The sequence below is a fragment of the Equus asinus genome, chromosome 3, assembly GCF_041296235.1.
Source record: "Equus asinus isolate D_3611 breed Donkey chromosome 3, EquAss-T2T_v2, whole genome shotgun sequence".
Lineage (NCBI taxonomy): Eukaryota > Metazoa > Chordata > Mammalia > Perissodactyla > Equidae > Equus > Equus asinus.
The window spans coordinates 2,948,232-2,968,103 of record NC_091792.1 but is presented as its reverse complement, the minus strand read 5'-3'; the positions used below and the strand labels follow the sequence as shown (position 1 = coordinate 2,968,103).

The 19,872-nt window shown below is 39.1% G+C and overlaps 2 long non-coding RNA genes across 3 annotated transcripts; both read right to left on the bottom strand.

Annotated features, from left to right (window-relative positions):
* Positions 1-4,438: 4,438 nt before the first annotated feature.
* On the bottom strand, positions 4,439-5,549 carry LOC139044951 (uncharacterized). Of its 2 annotated transcripts, none has more exons than XR_011502428.1 (2): positions 5,240-5,549; positions 4,439-4,556 (listed from the first exon to the last, which is right to left on the bottom strand). It is a non-coding gene; the product is annotated as an uncharacterized lncRNA (long non-coding RNA). The 2 variants fall into 2 exon arrangements; XR_011502429.1 differs by having other exon boundaries at positions 5,244-5,549.
* A 7,133-nt stretch (positions 5,550-12,682) lies between these two features.
* LOC139044950 (uncharacterized) lies at positions 12,683-15,923 on the bottom strand. The gene is made up of 3 exons (XR_011502427.1): positions 15,453-15,923; positions 13,124-13,194; positions 12,683-12,807 (listed from the first exon to the last, which is right to left on the bottom strand). It is a non-coding gene; the product is annotated as an uncharacterized lncRNA (long non-coding RNA).
* Positions 15,924-19,872: the final 3,949 nt, after the last annotated feature.

Below are 19,872 nucleotides of genomic sequence, written 5' to 3'. Positions count from 1 at the left end.
TCCTTCTTAGTAATACAGAGTATTGAGGATTTGTTTCTCCTTTCTAAATAAATCGATGTAAGGAAGCGATGTAAAGGGGACCTCAGTGTCACACCAGATGATGCATAATTATGTGTGTCTTAGGGGACAGGGTGGAAATTTGGGGTGGGGAAGCAGACTGTCATTCGGTTTCTTCCCCATGCAGTGGTTACTCCATGCTCTGCCCATGTACATGAAGACTGCACACCTGTGGGGATCTGCAGCTGAGCAAGACTGATGGGAGAAGAGCAATGACAATTCTCCCTTTTACCAGCAAGTTTCATGTGGATGGGGAACTATGCATCCGGTGGAGTCCTGGCCCCCGTTCTCTTAGCTGAAACATATTGGTGTGGCTTCTCCCCTTTCTTAAAATAATATTGGGTGGAGGGAAGATGACAGAGGTCTGGGTAGATGACTCTTCTCTCTTATTATTCCTAGAAGGAACAAAACCTAATGCTATGATATGAGAAAAAAAGAGTCGGTAACCCAATATATTAAATTACCTTGCAATGAAGACCTGAAAGCAAGGAGAGCAAGAGACTTTTTTAGGACAGAGATTTCTAAATGTCATTTTGACCATGAAAAAGTACTATTATAAGTCTAAAACTTGTTTCGTATTTTACCAATCCTCAATGCTCATTTAAATTCTCACCATTTCTCAAATAATAGACAGTTCCAAAGTTTTCGCTCGAATTTTCCCTGGGCTCAGGGAATAAATTGGAGCCAAAATGTAGCCAATATTTTAAATTACGTAAACAATACTGGAGGTGGTTCCATTAATTTCTTAAACCCATGTCAGGTAATGGAAAACAAACTTGCATCTCAGATCGGCTTCCAAAAATGAGGTACAGAGTTCGTGATTCCAGTAATTTAGAACACGGTAGTGTAAGATTTTCCTTCTTGGTTATTACAGATCACTGTTGTGGTGGAGTCATGTCTGTTTTAAATAATGCTGTTGATAGCAAAAAGTAAATTGCCTGTTTTTAGGGGAGAGGAAATACCATATGCCAGTTTTATTTCAGATTTGACAATTATCTTACACATATTAATGGATACCAGTGAGTAACAAGTCAGTGTAAGAAAGGATCGTGAATCTAATTAAAATGAACAGGCTGATCCATAAGTCCAAATCCCAGGAGACAACAAACAGCATGGGGCAGCCAACGCCCAGACTTGTCCATTTTCAGCTAGCCCTAAGAAATATGTGCTCTCCCGTAATTTCCATTGTCCAATTAAATGGTGCGTTTAGAAATGCACAGCAACCTAAGGTAGAGAAAACTCAAAATACAGTGCTTTTTAAATTTAGATTTCAGGCCGCAAACCCACATTTCTGAAAGTCATAATTCCTTGAGGTATACAATTACAAAACTTATTGTTTTGTGGTTAGGTTATCTGGCAAAAAAAGAAAGAATGATGGGAACACCTGATTTTTACTGTTATATCTTGGCCATAGGGGGTAAAATGAAACTGACTATGAGCAAATGTCAATTCTAAAGTTGATGCATCACCAGAGTAGGATAGTGCTTCGTTCAAGACTTGGTTTCTATGAAGGCTAGTAGAGTATAAGCTCCTTAAAAGCAGGGTCGCTGATGCATGGCTGTACTGCATCACATAGGACAGTGCCTGCCCCATGGTAGGTATTGGATATGTATTTGGAATCAGCAAACGACTGAGTTCAACATCACAGGTACTTTTGTAGGCACAGCCTGGCGGAGAGTCATATGCTATATCAAGATTTTCTTTTTTTTCTGAGCAACAGGCTGCTGGATGAGTCTAGGAAATGTAAGCTAAGACTTATACTGAAACATAAGTGCACATTTGTTAGCTGACAGATTGGGGAGGGCAATATAAGTAGAAAAACGGAAGGCATAGAAGCATGAAAAATATACTGTGTGGGCAGTTTATATTCTGAAACATAAAGACCTTGTTGAGAACGAAGACAGAGTGGAGGTAGAAGAGGCTGGATAGTTGGATGGAGGCCAACTGGTGAAGAAAATAGAAAAAAAGACATTCCACATTCTTCCATCACCTTCTCTACCCAACTCCCTTATGGCCCCCCTTACGTCAGTGCCCATAAATTTTTTGTTCCATCCTGTTACTATGGATAGATTGTCCATCTTCATGTCGTGAGCATCCTTTTCACTTGTATTCTAAATCTCATCCCCTCTCACCTACTTAAGGATAATAGTTCAGGAATTCTCTCTTTCCTGCATCATAATTTTTAATCTTCCACTGGTTTGACTTGACATTCACTGCAGCCTAAAAGCATGCTGTAATATCTTCCATCTTATTAAAATTCTCTGTCTACCACTTATCCTCCTTCAGCCATGGCCCCATTTCTCTTCTCCACTTTATAGCGGGTATCCTCAAAATGGGGTCAAAAAGAAGGCAGTCACCATGTCCTCTTCTTTATTTTCTCATTATCCTACTCTACTGTTTGAGTACAGCTATATCCAAAGAGATATTTTCAACATCACCAATGACCTCCACATTTTTAAATTCAAAATTAATCTCAGTCCTTATCTCATTTGACCAATCAGCCTCATGCCACGGTTGCCATTTTTGGGGTTTTTTTGAAATACTGGTTTTTGAGACACCGCTTCTTATTGATTCTCCTCCTTTCTTACCTGCAGTTCACTTTTGGTTTCCTTTGTTGGCTTCTTCTAATATTTTTAATCTTGAAATGTTAAAGTCCTCAGAGCTGCACCCCCAGACCATGTCTTCATCTAATGTGCTTTCTAGGGGACTTCATACAGTTTCATGGCTGGATCTCAAATTTATGTTTTTAGTCCAGACTTGCAGTAGTATGAATGCTAGGCTTTGTATATACTTGTTGTATACGCTATTTCAGCTCCTCACCTCCAGCTGCGTGTCCTATGATATCTTTGTTTACTGTCTGTCTTATCTTTAAGAACATATGCTTCTTGAGGACAGAGACTTTGTTCTGCTCATTGCTGTTCCCAGGATCTGGAACGATCTAGCACAGAGTAAGCTCTCAATTTTGTCATGTTACTGCTTTGCTAAATAAAATATACGCACACCCTATGACCCAGTATGTATTCTAAAGAATCTAGGTATGTAAGAATATTAATTTCAATATTATTAAGGAAGCAGGAGGGTGAAGGCACCTTGGGTGTTTCTCTCTAAGAAAGCGAATGGATAAAGTGTGGTAGATGCTCATTATGGGTAAGAGAGGCACCATCTGAAATGTTCACATAGCTGCTTGGGTAGATAAAAATAGTTCTGAGTAAAAACAATGTACAATTCATAAATCTACACTTTTGTATATGTGTATAATGGTTCCATTTATGTAAATTAAAAACACATGCACACAAACCAACAATAGATTTTAAAGGTATTCATCTAATCATAAAGGTATATTTTATGTATATATTTTATACATATTAGAATCCTTGCTAATGGGATGAAGGGGAAAGGAGAAAGTTATGTGGTAAAAATGAAGAGATAAAGAAATGAATGAATAAATGGACAAGAGAGAAATTGTGCCTGAGCCAACGGTGATAATGTGCTTTGAGCTGACAGGTCTGACTGTCTCATCTGTCTGTAGCTGAAGCACAGCAGAAAGAAAGAATGTGGAATAAACAAAAGAGGTGACTTTGAGTCTACAGGAGATGGGTAGAGGAGTGACCTCATAAAAAATGGCCCACCCCAAAAGAGAAAGAACACCATTTATTCTGCCCTTAAGTCCCTCTACTCAAAATGCAACATGTTGAGAGAGGGAATTGCTTGAAGCAAGTTTTAGTTATCTGAATTCTTCTTGATTGTACCAGGTTTTAAGAGGAAAAGATTGGAAAAGCAAGTATGGAGGAAAAGTGGGGCAGGATCAAGATTTATCCTCTTTCCCTGATGGCTCACAGAGTGGGAAAGATAGCTTCCCAAAGTAAGGCCAGATGCTATGAGGAAGGGGAGAAAAGTTGGAAATAGTTGGAAAGTAAAACCACTAGACACCACACGATATCAAAAGTGCCGTATAGGTAATGGTTAACAATGACCTGAAGTGGTTGCTGAACGCAATCCTTCTCGGAAAATTCAATATTATTTGCTCTTGGGAAAAAAAAGCAAACTGAAAAAAGGCTCCAGTTTCCAACTATAAACTGCATTGAGAGCTGCCCCAAATAATCTAAATTTATGCAAATGACAGTTTATATTCAGACAGTAGATACCAGGGGTGAAGAAACCAGTACAGATTTGAAACAGCTGCCAGCAAAGCACCAAGAAAACACACACACTATTCCACTAGATTAATAGAATAACCAAATTTCTAATCATGTGAGATCTTAAGTTGTTTTATTCTATGCATATATTTTATTTGTAGGGGAGACAAACGTCTTTTAGAACACAATTTTTTTCCTCTGCAGTAGACCCAATTTCCCCCATTTTAATGGAATGGTGACACCACTGAAGTTTAAAAATCAAATTATTTATTGTGGAATTATATTTTTACTTTGCTTCTCTTGTTTTTCCATCTTGAAACTTTTAATCTTCATTATGTATGTATTTTTTTATTGGCACCTTTCCTAGGGGATTTGGGAAGAAGAAAGAAAAGAAGGGAGATGAAAATAAGACCTTTAAACTCTTACAAAGATTGTTTTAGAGGAGATAGAACCTAAGAACTCATTCTGTCACTTACTTATCAAATACTAAGTGTCCACTCTGTGCCAAGCATTGAGTTAAACATACCAGACAATGGAAGAAGAAAAGACTTTAAAAAGTCTTTTCTAAATAGATATAGATACCGATATAGTTCCACTAACGTAGATTATCAACAACTCTGCGCATGCTAACTCAGTCCTTGTTGACTCACTCGGGAAAAACATCCCGAGATATCCTTACAGTCTGGATGTAGAAGTCGCAACAGACTTTTCCCCTTCTGATTTCTGCTCTTCAATTTTTTAAAATTAGAATTTTTCCAAGCACTATTTCTAATCACAATGTGCTGCCATTCTCCGCAGTCGCTTTGGCAAAGCGAATCAAAGAAGTATCAACCATTCCAGCCTTTAGCCTGAACAGATTGTCTGCCTCTCCCAGCTGATTGTCAGAAAGGAATGCAGACCGCCTGCCCACTGAGCACCAGGATGCACTCAATGACAGAACATCACCCTCAGGCTTTGACTTCAGGGGACCTTGAACTCCATCAGAGAATCACTGAACAGACTGTCAGACAACAAATCCCCCCTGGTCCTCCACTCTCTCTGCTTACTTGCCTCTGAGATATTCCATAACTTTATGTGACTTCTGACACCGAGCATCCTTTCCTGTGATGCTGTGCTCTTGCCAAGTTAAGATAAATGTCTTCAGAGACAGTTGTTCTGCAGCTTTCCATTTTAGATAAAGCTGATGTGTGCTTTAGGACTTCTTTTGTGTTCAAGGTCAATGTCATTTAGCTTGCTGTACTCTTTTATTTATTGATGGTTTTGTTCTGAGCTCAGGGAAGGCACAATTCCATCTGGCTTTAGGTGCTGAATTCACCCTTTTATCCTTCCAACCTGGGAATCTGTGTGTCTCATGGAATACAGAGCTGAGCTGGATGTGTTCCTTTCTTTAAAAATAGCTGCATTCTGGGCGTAGATTACTATGGGAGCATTTTTGGACATTTCACATTCCTCTCCAGTGGGTACCATAAAGTCATGGCCATGAAGGCTTGCCAAGAACAGCTAACAAGTATTCACATTCCAGTTCAGAGGTACTGTTCCTAGCATTATTTGGCTTGATTTCCATGTTTCCCTCGCTGGATATCATAAAGTGTTCTGAAGCTATTCTAAGCATGCTCTATTTTCACAATGCCCTCCCCAGCCTTAGGTGACATGAGGCGTGTCACCATGAGGCAACGGTGAGAGGTGAAGCACAATTATTATTACTTGTTCCTTTATTCACTTTATAAGCCTATGGGTTTTCGGTTATGTTTAGGAGTTATTCATATAATGTTATTACTCAAAATTTCCCCTTAATTGTTTAAAGAACCAGAGAGAGTGCTCAACTTTGGTCCTAAGACATTATGATAGTCAAAAAACAAGGCTTGAGGGACCGGCCCTGTGGCCGAGTGGTTAAGTTAGCGCGCTCTGCTGTGGCGGCCCAGGGTTCGGATCCTGGGCTCAGACATGGCACTGCTCATCAGGTCACATTGAGGCGGCGTCCCACATGCCACAACTAGAAGGACCCACAACTAAGATATACAACTATGTCCGGGGTGGGGGGTTGGGGAGATAAAGCAGGAAAAAAAAAAGATTGGCAACATTTGTTAGCTCAGGTGCCAATCTTAAAAAAAAAAAAAAGGTAAGACCTCTTTTCAAAAACATAACCAAAATACAATTTAAACAAAAAAAAAAAAACAAGGCTTGATTCAAAGTTTCAACTATGTAAGTCAAATGGAAGTTTCATTCATTTAGACCAGTGGAAGCTACCCAAGATTTATCCCCAAATTGCTTTCCTTTAAACCATGTATTTTTCAATTATCAAAGCTATGCTGCAATATTAAAGGGAACTGTAGACTGTCTCACATCTCTATGTCTGTCTGTCTATCTATCTAGTTTCCTATTCCCTTGTGTTTTCCACCAACATATATTGTCATAGAGAATATAAAATTTTCATATTTTATATGAAATTTTATAACCAGCTTTAATAAATCACCTAGCAATTTTCTATCAGGATTATGGACAGAATAACTCCTCCACCCTCCACTTGTACATACTTTTACCTCCAACATCATGTACCTGAATATGTCAAAACAAATATTTAGGCGTTGCCTGCTTCATGTGAGGTATTTTTACACAGATCTAGGAAAATATTCTATTCCGGGTTTTTTGTTTGAGCATGGGCAGAGGATATTTACTGATGTGAAAATATCAGAATGCTAATTTTTATTGCTTTAACAAATAAAAGCTGTTGTCATTAGGGTCAGAGTGGGTCTCCCTTGGAGGCCATGTGCTTTCCTGATCAATTTTGGAACTGGAAGAAACTTCAAGGCACATCAAGAGGAGGCCACACACAAAGGCAGTGGCAGATGTCACAGCTCGACCCAGACTCCGGTCACAGGCACCAATGGTGGGCCAGCCACGGTGGGGGCCTGCTTCTAACACAGACAAGCCGGTAGGTAACAGAGGTTTTTCTTACTGTCAACAAAGCTTTATCTCACTAAACAACTTTTGGACGCTTTCTTACTTCTTGCTCTTCAAAAAATGAGTGTCCCTAATAGATTGAGTGATTGTAATCCACTTATTCTTTATGTCTTTGTACAACTTTCTGCACTTCTGTCCCTTGACATTTATGAAACCATGGTGACAATGACTTCTTATTGTAGACCGTTCCTGTGGGCCCACTGGTGACTGCACTTGTTAGTGTTTTTTCTCTTTGTAATGAATGAATGACTGTGGTCTGCTCTTAGTTTCTCCCATTTGTTCTTTGCACTTGGCTGCTGAGCCTTGAAACAAGTGACAGGTGCAGGTTTTTATGGTTTCTACCACCCCCTAGAACGGTTGCAGCTCAGAGCTGTATGTATACTTCCGTTTATTATCAAGAGAACCATGACCCCAATGCCAGTCGTATGGCAAATGTTCCAACAAAAGGAAGAAACTAGTGCTGGCTGGTAACCATCCTCTCTGAGTAAATGCACTCAGGTCTTCCGTAGGTAAAGGAAACTTTCCTTTGACCTTGCGTTCTGTTCTCTCTCATACCCTCCAGACTCCACATCCAGACTGCCCATTCATTTCTAATTCCTTAGCATATGGCTTTTACACTGTTCACAGCCGAGTTGTCGGTCATCTGTGTCAATTTCTCTAAGTTCGCGTCAGTCCCACGTCTTTAATTGTCTACTTCTTCATCTGATTATTTAGTGACAATTTCAAAAATAATTTTTCTAACCCCAGACTCGTATTTTCTCCCAAATTGCCTTGTTCTTGAGGTTACCGTATTTCCCATCCCTCTGTCATGTTTTGTCCAGCTATTTCAGCACTGTGCTACCCCATCTTCTCATCGCTCCCAGCTTTTCTCTTACTACACACAAAAGACTATTTATTACCATAAAACACAACAAAAATGACAAGCAAAACAAAATAACATAAAATAAAATACTCTGTATTTTTTAAATTAGTTCATTCTTCCCAGATAGACTATGAACTTCTTGAGGGCAAAGGCTTAGATCCATTTATTTCCTTAACATTCAGCACAAGAAATATTTGTTGGGGGTTAGTCACCTTCATCTTTTTACTCTTGACATACAATCATTAATACATATTAAAGAAGTTCTATAGAATTCAGGTTAACTTAATAGAGGTTCTTAACATTTTTAATATCATAGAATTTTTGAGAATCTGATGAAAACAATGTGCTCTCTTATCAGGAAAGCAAGTGCGCACACACATCTCTCTCTACCCCTTCGTGTCTCTCTCTTTGTCTCTGTCTTCGTCCTCTTTCTCTCTGTCTCTTAATCTTTCTTTCTCTTTCCCTCTCTCTCACACACACAGTTACAAATACTATTTTTGCATACACTTTTAAAGCATTTCTGGACCCTCTGGGGTCCATCTATGGGTGCCAAGTTAAAAGTTGCTGCCCACTAGTTTTTATAGATAATATTTTAGTACTATTTTCGTCGGATTGTTAAAGAATGACGAAAGGAAAGAAATAAGAACACTATCGAGAGGGAGAAAGGCAAAAAGGAATGACGGGGTGAAAACAGGAAGCAAGAGGAATAGGAGGTAAGAGAGGAAAGCAGTAGAGGCTGTCACAAAGTGGCGTGAAACATCGTTGATTCTCTAGGACCAAAAACGTTCAGGATTTAGGCTGAGGCTTGGAGAACTTTAGGCTGAGAAGGGGACCACAGCATAAAGCAAGGCAATGGCACCCTCCACCCTCTGGCCAATATGATCCCAGGGAGAACGATTCCTTACAGACGTTATGAGTGATCAGTTTTCATTCTGGGATCATCAGATCCTAAGTCTGACTATCACTGGAGAAGAACTAGGAAATATGGAGAAAATATCAAGTCTGGGAGGATGACTTAACCTTGACTGGTAATACGATGTGGGCATTGGGAGACAAAACAGAGACGTCTATTGCCCAAGAAGTTTAAGGACTCCCTGCCTCCCATCCTTCCAGGTCTAAGTGGAGTTAGAAGGAGTCTTCAGATGTAATAACCACGGACCCAGTTTTATATTTTTATAGTAATGCTAGCAATTGTTCATGCATATGGAGAATTTGTAAGCCAGAAGCTAGGCTGAGTATCTCACATGGATTATTTCACTGAATCCTCACCAGAACTCCAGAAGGTAAAAATAATTCTTTTTCCCATTGTGTGAATGGAAAACTGGGGATGGAAGAGATGAAATAGCTTTCCCAGGGTCACAGAGCCAAGAAGTTGCCTGGCTGGGACCCTCATTGTTGGACATCAGGTTTAACTTTCTTAACCACAACTTTGAACTGAGGAGGAGACCTGAGATGGGGTCGCTGTAGCAGGGGCTGCTAGTGGTAGATGGAAAACAGATATACCTGGCCTTCGCTCCCCAGCCAAGGAGATGTTAGTGACATAGTTGATTTCTTCTTCTCAAATTTTGAACAGCTGTGAGGTGTTGAGACTCCTGAGCCCAGTATCAGTATCTATAAATAGCCCTAACTTGATCCCCTTTGATTTTATTTTTGGATGTCATAGCTTTGTCCTTTCTTTATTTTAGCTAAGCCTCTACTGCATGTTCCCTGAGCAGCACAGCGATCCGTTTCAGGAGCATATTTTATGTGAAGCTGATACCGGCCGCACAGTGGAGACCTTCAGGCTCCTGCCAGAGAGTGATTGGCAGCCAGGAGAGACAGGCTCCCCAGCACCCAAAAGCGAATGTGTTTCACAATAAGTCTTTATCTCAGCATGAATAAAAACAATACATTGTGAAGAGTCTGAGCAGCTATTCTCTTCACACACACACACACACACACACACAAATTTACTGTTAACACACAGCTTATTACCGGGAAGGAAGACAACAGGGCTGTCCTAGTAACAGCCTCCGTATGACTTGTTTTTTAATGCTTATTATTTAAAGCTCTTTAATATCCAGTGCTGGGTGATTTAAGACAGTCAATTGATATTCATTCATTTACCAGACATTTCTGAGCACTTGCTATATATCAGACAGTATTCCAGGAATACAGCAATAAACAAAGATAGACATAAATCCCCGCCTTTGTGGCGCTTACATGGTGGTATACACACGCTTGAAAGAAGTGGAGAAGGTGGGAGAAACAGATCCACCATTTACCTCATTTAAGGTCCCAAACATTGCCCTGCATTAGGAAACTGCACTTCTGATGTCACTTGATTGAGAAAAAAACTTATGACAATAATTTCTATGGATTCAGAAATGCTTTATTTATATTTTGTCATCCACGATTCCATGTTTATGCATCAGAAGTAGTCAGACAAATATATGTGAGATATACTGATTTTGTCTAAAGAAATGCTTGGTGTATCTCTTGTGGTAATTTCACAGCTTTCCAGGGGTCCAAGAACCACAAGTTGGTATGACTAAAGTGGATGATCTCTTTCTAGCTCCGAGGGTGGAGCGTTGTCTTATGTGAACTGCTACATACTCCCTGTTGGAAGATGTTTCTAAAAAATGGACCATCTCTTATTTGACTCAACCTTTCTATGTTAGAATATTTTTAGGTAATTCAGCATATTTCCCTGAATCTTAAAATTATCAAGGTGTGGTATTCCTCCTGAAACTTATTTTCTCTTTGTTCTATATGAGATAATTCTTTCAAAAATGATCTTATAGAGAATTCCTTTAATTTTCTCTCTTTCTCATTAAACGCAATGGAAGACTTTTACGTTTGTAGCCAAGAAGAGTTAGACCTTACTATTTGTAATAAAAGTGTATTACTTATGTTCAGCATAATGCTGATTGAATTTGCTAAAAAATACTTTAAAATATGAAAAATATCTAAGCATATGTTATTTTTATTGTATTTATCAGATTCTTGAAGAAAATCATACCAATGTTCAGAAAATTACTTGAGAAGTCAAAAATAAAGTAACATAGAATGAATCATCTTGCTTTACACATAGTGTCTGAGAAGTCATTAGGCCCTCCCTAAATTTGCCCAGATGGTTTATTCCACGGTGCTCAGGGTGGTGATGGATCTTCAAATTCCTGTCTCAGTAAGGTTGTAACTCTATAGCTCTCGCTAGGTTTTAATCTCATGCACCAGGGAAACATTGGCTTTTCCTTGTGCTTTATCAGATGCAGAAAAGTTTCAACTTAAAATTTCCATCTTTTCGGAAATTGATTCTAATAGAGGAGATCTGAGATGGACTTTAGAATTATTTGGAATGAAAAGATGTTTCTGTAAAACTGCATCTTATCAACCTGGCCTTTTAGATGAACTTGAGGTAGTTTGCAACTAGATATTTTGCTCTAATTGATAGTATACAATGTAATTGAAAACTAGAGAGCAGTAGCCATTTCTACTTAAACCTCAGCTATAATTTAAGCCCTGGAGAATTTTGCCTTTATTTGTTTTCTTTTTTTTTTTTTGGTGAGGAAGTTTGGCCCCGAGCTAACCCCTGTGCCAATCTTCCTCTGTTTTATGTAGGATGGTGCCACAGTGTGGCTTGACGAGCCGTGCTAGATCCGTGCCTGGGATCTGAACACGAGAACCCTGGCCCAATGAAGTGCAGTGCAGGAACTTGACTACTACGCCACCAGGCCAGCCCCATGCCTTCCTTTTATCATTAGTTTCAATTCCTTGCTTACTAGTGACAGCAAGGGAAAGAAGAGAATGTTGAGACATTAATTTAGTATCAATTGTAATTGAAATGGAAAAAATTAGGTCAAACAAGAAGTAACAGCAACACCAAAATCATTCACCAAATACTGGGTGCAGAGCTCCATTTGACGTGATACAAAAGAGGTAAGAGATGAGTTCCTCGTCTTTAAGAAGTTTGCTTATCACATTTATATGGTGGTTGAAATGACAAAAAATGAAAAAGAGAAAAATGCCAAATATTTATCACATGCTGTTATATTTACAGGTCTGTTATTTAGCTATTAAGAAGAACAAAACACTTGTTAGGAGTCAAAGGAAGGATGAAATAGGGAAAAGTTGAATCTGACATTCTTTGTGTCAGTAAACTAAAGAAAACATACAGAAAATCTTAAAAGCAATTAAAGAGTAAATACATATTACCTACAAGTTAGTGGCAGAGAGGGAGTAGGCATCCCAACGATAGCAATGGAAACTCAAACACAGCGGAATGGTATCTTTAAAAAGTACTGAGAGAAAATATTAAGTTAGATTTCTATACCCAGCAAAACTACTATTCAGAGAGAAGAGAGACAAAATCAAAGGACAAACACTGAAAGAACGTGCTACCCTCAGAATCTTGCTGAAATGTACAATTTGTATTTCATGAAAAAGGAATCTAGTCCTGGGGGACAGGATTGAGAAGCCAGTAGCAATAGCAAGCAAGGACACTGGTAGACAAGTGGGTAAATCTAAGCAGGCATTGACTGTGATAATATTGATGGTGGAGTGATGACGATGATAATAACAACCAACTGGTGGTTCAAAATCAAATTTAAGTACTAGACAACAAGAAAGTGTGTGAAATAGAAGTAAAATCATTCCAAGTTGCTTTTATTACCTGGGAAGGAAAGACACTTTGGGGATGCAATCAACAAAATCCAAATGATAGCAACCTCTGCAGGATCTCTGGAGTCAAATTGCCTGGGTTCCCATTTCATAGTTGTGTGACCTTGGATGACTCTATTCCTCAGTTTCTCCCTATGTAAAATCAAGTTGGTGATAACAGTATCTATTTCATACTGTTGTTATAATGACCTTGATGTTTATAAATCATTTAAAAGAGTGTCTGGCACTATGACAGTATTATTATATTATATATATGAAATATTTTCTAATAAAATAGTACAAAATGCACAGATAGAGGTTTTATTAAGGTTAATTATCATGGACTTTAAGGCCTTTGTAGGTTCTGGAATAAGAGTGTGATATGATAAAGACATTTGAGGGGTGCTAGAAAAAAATGCCAATCTTATCTTTCTTGGTTTCAATACTAGAGGCAAATTGGATGTTTTACCTCTATTCTCAGGTTTCACAGAGTTGCATCCTTGTTCTGTCTCTTTTGTCACTTGGACAAGGGTATCAGAACTGTAAAGATAAGTTTGAAGAAAATAACATGATACCTTTACTTAATGTGGTAAGTTTTTATATTTTTCAGTTCAAGACAGTACTTATGAAGAAATTTTACGAGGCAAAATAACACATATCAATACATTTTTTAACATCTTTTCTTAAATCTATCTTAATGGAAAGAGCATCCAGGTTACAGGGCAGCATCGAGATGAGTTGACTTCTCACCAGGTTGTCAACTATCTTCTTTAGAATGAATTTCCATGTCTTCTTTGCCAACTAGATTACATTCACTAAAATCGTAGCTCTCGGAAAGAGTAAGGCACATTTCACTCATATAGATTATGCCTTAAAGAAAAATTTCAATCTCTTTTATATTTTTTAATGTATTTCCTCAGATAATCAGGACAAAAGGAGGGAAAGATGGATAGCTGTCTATAGCTAGAGGTTATTTCAGTTAGAAGGAGCTCACTTTTTAGAAAGAAAATCCTCTGTATTGAACATAAACTCGGGACATTTCTCATCCAAAATGATGTAAAATTGCTGTGCCCACCTGACGCCTCTTCCTATTTTCATTTCTGGCCTATCTTGTCTTGTTCTGAGGGCTGGGAACAGGGGCTGCGATTCTGTTCCTGTGGACGGGCGCTGGCAACATCTGCTCTCTAATGTGACATTTAGCAACGCAGTAGCACAGCAGTTTACAGGGTTCAGCTGTGGTTATTTCAAATGGCCTTCCTGGGCTGTCTCTAAAACTGCCTCCCCATTCAGTCCCGAGGGCAGATTCCCTGGGGATGGTGCATCTAAGCCCTCTCCAGTGTGCCGTTGGCACCAACTGTGCAGCCCTGGCTCCCGTTCTGAAGGGTGCTTTAGATCGAATGAAATAATTCCATCGGGCTCTTTGATCTGATCCCATGTGGTCAGCTGGGAAAGTGAGCTCGCTCTCTCCACTTCTCTGAAGCTCCAGGTTGGCTGCTGGCTCTCTAATGTGGTCTGGTCTTCTAATGCCATAGCTTCTAGCTCTCCTCAGCTCTTACACTGGCTTTGGCCCCCATTCTGGCACACTGATTTATCTCTGCTGGCACTGGCCCCGCTCCTCTGGCTTTTGTTCTCCGCAATGCTGCTGAGTTTTTCCCCTGACTCCTGGTGAACTCCCAAATGCCTCAGGAAGCCTGAGATGTAATCACATTTCAACTGCTGCCCCCATAGGAGGTACCAATTAAGCGGAGATGAAAAAGGAGGAGCAGGCTCTGAGACAGAAAGTGAAGCCAACATTGACTCATCTCTGAGCCATTTGAGCAGGAAGAAAATGACACACACTCTGAGGTTTGGATTCTAAATTATCGTTTGGAGGGGTGAGGAGTTTTGTTTAAGTATGCATGTCTAGAGTCAGTGTGAGCTTTCATCTTGAAGTTACAAGGAATTGCTTGGAATTGTGTATGAAAGAGCTGCTGAAAGGGCCCGTACACAACTGGAAGTTCAATCCTATTGCTGTGAGTCTGCGAGAACAGAACCAAAAATCAGGCGAGCCCCACGGGTGAAAATCCTTTTCCCAGTCTCCTCCAAAAGAAGTCTCTTTTTTCTCACCTCAGTAGGAGATCTTACTGTTGTGCAAATTCGTTGGTCAGAGACTGAATATCCTCCACAGCACTTCAGCACGGGCGACATACACCACGTGGTCTTTTGACAGTATTAAAATATCTGGTTAACCAAAGGCCTCCACACTGGGGGTCTACAAAGCAAGAAGTCGCCTGAGGGAAGAACTGCCAGTGATGGAACTTGGAAATGAAGTCTTCAAAGAGAGGAAGAAGCTTGCCATTCTCTTGTTTGCCGGCTTTTCTCACTAAGGCTGATTGTGTGGTATTTTGTTTTATTTTGTTTCCATGAGCCTGAGTTTAAACAATCACGAGGAACTGCCAGTATTTACTTTTTTAAATCACTAACTATTTGAAGTCAGTATAGTTGGGAAGGAGAATATACTAATGGCAAACAAAATCCTATTTTCTTAAAAAAAAAAAAGATGCTACTAAGAAACACATGGTTCAAAGGAGGAACTCGAAATCCCAGGATTCTCAAAAAGTAACAGCAATGAAAAGAGGAAACAGAATCTGTGGGATATAATTGAATCAGTTATCAGAGGAAAATTTATAGCATTAAATAACTATATCAATAAAAATTAAAAATGAAAAGAAATGAATTAAACGTTCAATTTAAAGAGCTAGGAAAAACAACAAAGTAAATAAAAAGAAAGCATAAAGAAGGAATTAATATAAATATACCTTGTTTCAAGCATTTTCATATACTGTTCCAAGTCAATCAGTGCTCTGTGGAAATGGTGGAGATTCCATGTCAGCGAATAACTGGGAGACGCGGCCTGTCCAGTCTGGAGGTTTAGGAATGGCTTCTCTATGGAAGTGGTATCTGAAGGGACATCAGAGCTCTCAGAGGAATTAATGGAACACATGAGGGTGGAGCATTCCAGGTGGAGGACAGAGTCTGTGTGAGGGTCCTGAGGTGGGAGGAGTGATCAGAGGAAAGAAGAGGCCAGAGAGGCTGACATGCCGCCAGACGAAGGCAGAGTGGTGAGGGACGTGGGGAGAAGAGAGCAGAGAACAGGTCCCCCAGGGCTTCGTGGGTCTTTTTTCCGGTGCTTCTGAGAACGTGTGATGTGGCCACTTGGACAAGACCAAATGCAATCCTCAGCAGCAGGTTTTCTTTACAAAATATTCAAGTTTACCAAAACATTTGCTTGGAACTCCCCAAATATTCACATTCACGTTGTTGATATCTGGAGCTGGATTTTCTCGTGCATTTCCCACAATTTAAACTCATGAGATAAATACAAATTTGGTAAATATTCCTATTATTTGTAGGCAGTAATGCCCCTAGGTCTAGGGAGGGGAGACTACCTGGCCTCCCATCTGGGCTTCTTCCAGCCACACCTCTTCTGGGGGCAAGAGTCTGCGGGGCCAAGAGTTGGTGCTAACTCACAGCCGTGCCCCTACTCCCTTCTGGAATATTCTCCATTTACCTGGGAGCCTAGAAATAGTTGCTCAAACAACCTCAATTAACTTTGGGTTAATCTTTATTCCAAAATAATACATGCTTATTAAACATATAAAAAGTAAAAACATAAACATAAAAAACAAAAATATATTCATAGTCCCACCAACTAAAGACAGATGCTGCCAACATTTTAGGCTATCTTTTCCTAGAATTATTGTATGCTTTATAAAACAGCACTGTATAGTTGAGTTTATATCCTATACAATCCCTATTTTAGTTTTTTAGTTAACATGATAACCTAAAGTTGTCCTATACTATCAAAAACAAGATCACTAGGTAAACCATAATTTATTTAATTATTTATTATTTGGTTTTCAAAGTGTTTCCTTTTGCTTAACTCATCAATTATTTGCCATTATAAATATCACTGCATTAAACGTGAGTCTGTTAAAATTTGTCCACACGTCAGTTTATTTCCTTGGGCTAAACTTCTGGAAGTCAAATTGTGTGAACCTTTTCAAGGCCTTTGAAATTTGTCGCCACATGTACTTTTAGAAGTTCTGCACCCTAAACAGGAGGCTACGAGTGCTGTGTGCTGATCTCTTCACATTTTCCCTAAAATTGAGTGTATCACTGAAAAAATTCTGCTAGTCTGACTGTTACAGTAGTACTGTTGTGTCTGTGTGTGTGCATTATCTGTTTACGGTTCTTTCTCAGTTTATTTACAGAGATTTTGGTGTTTGTTGTACCAATTTCTAGGATTCTTTACATGGGAGTGATATTTTAACTCTGATATTTTTTGTGAATATTTTCTCCTACTTTGCTGTTTGCCTTCCTATTTTGGTCAGTTTAATTGATACACAAAATTTAAAATTTCTATATAGTTAAATATATATATCTCTTTTACATTGTAATTTTTCCATTGCTTTTAAGCTTGATGATCTTTCCTTATGCAGAAATCAAGTAACATTCAACAATATTTATTTTTGGTGGCATACAGTTTTTTCAATTAACTCTTTCATCTATATAGACATTATTTCAGGGTATGATAAAACACTAAATTGATCACACATTGATTTCCTCCCAATGGCTCTCTAGTTCTCTTAACTCTATTGGTTGAACAAATCATCTTGGGCCCTTTGGTTTGCGATGTCTCTTTTTTATCAGTTTTAGAACACTAAATCAAGTTATCTACTTTGTTTCATTAATCTGTTTATTCTCAGGCCAGTATGAGATTTAAGTTACAGTAGTGTGAAAACATGTCTATACTGTCCATTTATACTATGAGTTGGAGGCACTAAGTCCATGGTTGTGTATCTGAGACAGCGCTGGGGATGGAAGAAAGCCCTTAAGTCCTTGTTGCTGCAAATACACATGAGCTCTTTGAAGGAGGCCACTAGATTTTATATGTGTTTGGACTCTCTCCATAGAGTCTAGCAAAACGCTGTCTACGCTATGCAAGCTCAAATAACATTTTCTACTGTCTGCCTGGTCAGAGGCCAGCAGGAGAATTGATTTCAGCGGCCACTTCCAGAGAGACTATCAAAGTTCTGCTTTTACAGCTTGCCAGGGTGAAGGAAGAGCGGACACGTGTGTGAACGTCTGCCGACTGTTTGTCATCTGTCACACTTCTCTAAGGTCTCTGGGAGAGGCGACTGCTGTTCTTCTGTGCTCAGCCATTGTGTGTAAAACCTGATGAGATTTTCCTTTTACTTGGTGTGAGTGTGGGACGGGCTATGGATATCTCCACATGAGATATGGATAAACTATGGCAGGAGACGTTAGAATGGAGCGTAATTAAATTGATGACGAGCTGTTTGATATGTTTTAAAGGCTTACCTGCGAAATCACAAGAAGAGCCCTCTTTGAACTTCTTGTACATACTTTAGAAGCAGTGTAACACTCAAACGGTTATTCATCAGATAGAAAGACTCTGAGAAGTCATCTCGTGCAACTCGCTTACTGTGTAGATAAGGAGAGAGATCCACAGAAGCTGAGGTCTGTTTTCATGGTTACACGGCTAATGATCAGTAATCTCTTAACTTCTCTTTCAGTCCACTTTTTGTCACACCCTAATTTCCTTAATTAAAATGACAGTGATATTATGAGCCCTCCCAGAACCTCTAATAGTTTTCTTTCTATATAATATATAGGTGGAGAACTCGAGTTTGGAAAATTGCTAGTGAATTTCAGGGTGCCTCTTGAGAATTTTCCCAGCTTTACTCTCTTGCAATCCCAATAAACGAGACCGTAGAATCATCAATTCACTGGAATTTAGTAGTTTTCCCTTTCTTGTTCTGCTTTGAGAGCAGAATCTCCTAAAATTCAGCTCTAAACTCAGGCATGTGATATGCTTTCTGATGTTACTTTTAAGGCAACAGTCAAAATGGAAGTGAAGCTGCTGAGATGTCTCAGAATTAGTCTTCAATACAGAATTATATCAGATGCTCCACCCTCACTCCCAGTGCTGCGAATCATCTGTGCCTTCATCCATTATCTGAAACTTTCTTAATTTTTAAAATTTCCACCCCTCACGATGAAAAGAAACAGTTGTTTATTTTGAAAAGTAAAATGCAAATGTAAGTCAAGACAAACCCATGTGATTTTGAAATGGGAGAGGAATATTGGAATCCACAGTTTTTTCTTGTTTACTCTCGAGAGTAATCTTTTCTTCAGGACACTGAAAAACCACCTCAGAAAGCAAATAGCTAAAGGCACGTCTAGTTTATGTACTGTAAATGTCATGTAGTTTAAATCAAGGGCACCATGACCGAGCAGAGAAACAGGCTCCACGTTATCTAGTTGTGTATTTTCAACCTCCTGTTATCACTAAATCAGATATTAGATATTCCTTTTCAGGAAACTTTTGTGCTAAACTGATGGTGAAGATTTGTTTTAGTGTTTCTTAAAAAGAAATTCAATGAATGAAAATGTTCCACGGATTAATGGGGAGTGTAGGCCCCTGGAACTCTCTTCTTTATTTCTTTAGTATTAATGCAAGAAATCAAAGGTCCATAAAGACAAGTCTTATTATCAGAATGTTCTCCATGATTTTGAACATACCAGAGAAAGAATTCTTGATGTGGCAACATCAACGCTTAAACTAGTAGGACTTACTATATTGGCTAAAAGATGATACATTTAGTTTTTCTCTTTACAAAAGGAAGGATTTGACTATTGCTTACTGGGTTGTATAAATGCCGTCTTGTGCTTTGAGTTTGTCATTGCATCTGCATTTTATGAAAAACTCGTATTTTGGGCTGAGCAGATTAGAATTAGAATTAGAATTAGATTTGCTGAAAAGAGTCTTTCCAAATTATATTATGTAAAAGGCTAAAGCAGTAGACTGGCCTCAAGATTTTCTGGAACAATGACGAGGCCCAAAGACTCTTAGGATGAGAAATAGTCGTGGTGAAGAACATCCAGAGCTCCCCCAGGTGGGAGGGGCAGAGTCCTTCGAGGAAAGGCAGGGTTGTTACCTCAAAAGAGGTCCATGAAAAAAAAGCCCATTGTCTTTCTGACTGACTGACCCAAATTCCTCAGCTGCAAAATAAATAGCCTATGAAATTTGCTTTTAATTTTCAAATAAAATGCATCTGAGTCAGCATCTCAAAGCACTGCGAAAACAGAGAGGTGTTCTGTGACGGTGATTACATGTAGCGCACATTTGCTGCAAAAGTTTCATGGGAGGGG